Source organism: Nicotiana tomentosiformis, chromosome 6 (genome assembly GCF_000390325.3).
Source record: "Nicotiana tomentosiformis chromosome 6, ASM39032v3, whole genome shotgun sequence".
NCBI lineage: Eukaryota > Viridiplantae > Streptophyta > Magnoliopsida > Solanales > Solanaceae > Nicotiana > Nicotiana tomentosiformis.
This window is the reverse complement of record NC_090817.1, coordinates 109,227,512-109,230,552: the sequence shown is the minus strand read 5'-3', so window position 1 is coordinate 109,230,552 and position 3,041 is coordinate 109,227,512.

The window sequence follows — 3,041 nt, the reverse complement described above, 5'->3', positions numbered from 1 at the left end:
CGTATCAAATCAATCCGGAATGACTTTAAATTTTGCACACAAGTCATAAATGACTTAATGGAGCTATTCATCATTTCCGAAATCGAAATCCGGCCTCGTTATCAAAAATTCAGCCTTCGGTCGGACTTTTTCAAAACGTAATATTTTCCAACTTTTGCCAATATGTGTCGAATTGCCCTACAGACTTTCAAATCCAAATCCGAACATACGCCTAAGTCCGAAATCATCATACGAAGCTATTCCAATCATCAGAATTAAATTTCGAGGTCGTTAACATATAAGTCAATATCCGGTCAACTATTTCAACTTAAACTTCCAACCTTAAAATTCATTCTTCCAAGCTAACTCCGAAATACCTTAAAACCAAACCAACAATTGTCATGACCCGAAATTTCCCACTGACGGGACCGCGATAGCGCCTAACATTTCACTTGCCAAGCAAGCCAACGTTAGAGAATCATTAAACCATTTCCTTATTTCCATTCAGTAAATAACAATAATTAACTCAAATGAAGTATAATAAGTGCGAAATATCATAAAACTGTATTAATTACTACCACCCGGATCTGGAGTCACAATTCACGAGCATTTTAGGATTTGCTACAAATAATAGTAAGAAAGAAATACAACTGTCTGAATGAAAGAAACAGTAGAATAGAAAAGATAGACGAGGACTTCAAGATCTGTGAACGCCGACAGATCTACCTTGAGTCTCCGGACAACGGACCAATATCAAAATCTCGATCAACTCAAGCCTGTATCAAAATCTGCACAGAAAGTGCAGAGTGCAGTATTAGTACAACCGACCTCATGTACTGGTAAGTGTCGAGCCTAACCTCGACGAAGTAGTGATGAGACTAAGGCAAGACACCTACAAATCAACCTGTACAATTTAACAGTCTATACGCAAATAACAGAAATGAATAACTAAACCAGAAATGTCAGGAGGGGAAACATACTGATGGGAATACAAGATAAAGAACTACAACAGAATGATCACCGGAGCAGTCAATATACCAAGAATCAACAGGAATAGTGAATACAGTAAGAAAAAATGCACGGCATCACCCTTCATGATTTTACTCTCAATCTCACCATAAAATTAATAGAAACAGCACGGCATCACCCTTCGTGCATTACCTCTCATATCATGGCACGACATCACCCTTCGTGCATTAACACTCACAGTATGGCACGGCATCACCCTTCATGCATTAACACTCACAATATGGCATGGCATCACCCTTGGTGTATTAACACTCACAATATGGCACGGCATCACCTTTCATGCATTAACACTCACAATATGGCACGGCATCACCCTTCATGCATTAACACTCACAATATGGCACGGCATCACCCTTCGTGCATTAACACCCTTCTTTACCATAATGCAATGCATAAATAACAACAGGGAGATAGAATAGCAAGTACAAACCTTAATTCAACATTTGGTTCAATAATATCAATCTCAACTTTGAAATAAAAACTCAATTATCACCAGAAAATCCGTAAACATGATAAGAACGATAAATTGAACAACACTAGTATAACACGTAGCAATTTGGCATAGGAGTGAGACAATATAAGAAAAATAGAGAAACATGGAAAACAGGTAAATTGGCGGCGCATAAGTACTCATCACCTCACATATACGCCGCTCACATGAATTTCACTTAGCAAGTAATCTAAGGTTCCTAATTCCCTCAAGTCAGGGTTAGACACAACACTTACCTCGCTCCGAAGGCCACTTAATTCTCAATCACAGTTTTTCTTTTGGAATTCACCTTCAAATCACTCGTATCTATTCAAAAATGACTCAATAATATCAAATATTACTAAAGGAATCAATTATATTGCATAAATTAAATTTCCTAAATTTTCCTCAAAAAAGTCTAAAAATCGACCCCGGGCCCGCTTGGTCAAAACCTGAGGTTCGGACCAAAATCATTTTACCCATTCACCCCTGAACCTGAAAATATAATTAGTTTTGGAATCCGACCTCAAATTGAGGTCTAAATCCCCAGATTCCCGAAATCCCTAGTTTCTACCCTAACCCCTAATTCTACCATGAAAACTCTAGATTTTAGGTTGAAAATTCAAGAAATGCAATGGGTAATTGAAAGAAAATGGTTTAGAATCACTTACCAACAATTTGGGGAAGAAATGACTCTTGAAAAATCGCCTCTCACCCTTTGGTTTTTGAGAAAAATGAGTTTTTGGCAAAAATCCCGTTTTTGGATTCTGTTATGTGCTGGGCGACAGTGTTTATCGCATTCGCGAGAGCACTGTTGCATTCGCGAAGGGTATTGGCTGCCAAGCCTTCGTGTTCACGAGACCCAGCTCGCGTTTGCGATGATTACTCTCCCCTGGCCTTCGCGTTCGCGAGGCATGGCTCGCGTTTGCGATGAAGGAACGACCAACCCTCCCCCCAGGTCCCCACGTGCTTTGCGTTCGCGTTGAGCCGGTCGCGTTCGCGAAGAGTAAGTCCCCCATCACTTTGTGTTCGCAAAGAAGAAGTCTCATCCTCATCAGGTTACTCTTTTCGTTCGTGAGAGGGCCTTCGCGAACGCGAAGAAGGATATGCCAGACACCAGAATCTGCAAAAAACCAGATTTTTCCCATGTCCAAAATATCTCGTGGCCTATCCGAAACTCACCCGAGCCCTGGGGGCTCCAAACCAAGCATGCACACAAGTCTAAAAACATCATACGAACTTGCTCGCGTGATAAAATCGCCAAAATAACACCTAGAACTACGAATTTAGCACCAAATCAAACGAAATTCTCAAGAACACTTTAAAATTCCTATCTTCTCAACTGGACGTCCGAATCACGTCAAATCAACTTCGTTTCTCACCAAATTTCACAGACAGGTCTTAAATATCATAATGAACCTGTACCGGGCTCCGAAACCAAAATACGGACTCGATACTAACAATGCCAAATATCAATCAATTTTAAAAAACAAATAATTTCCTAACTTTTATTTTCATCAAAAATTCATAACTCTAGCTAGGGACCTCTGAATTCGATTCTGGG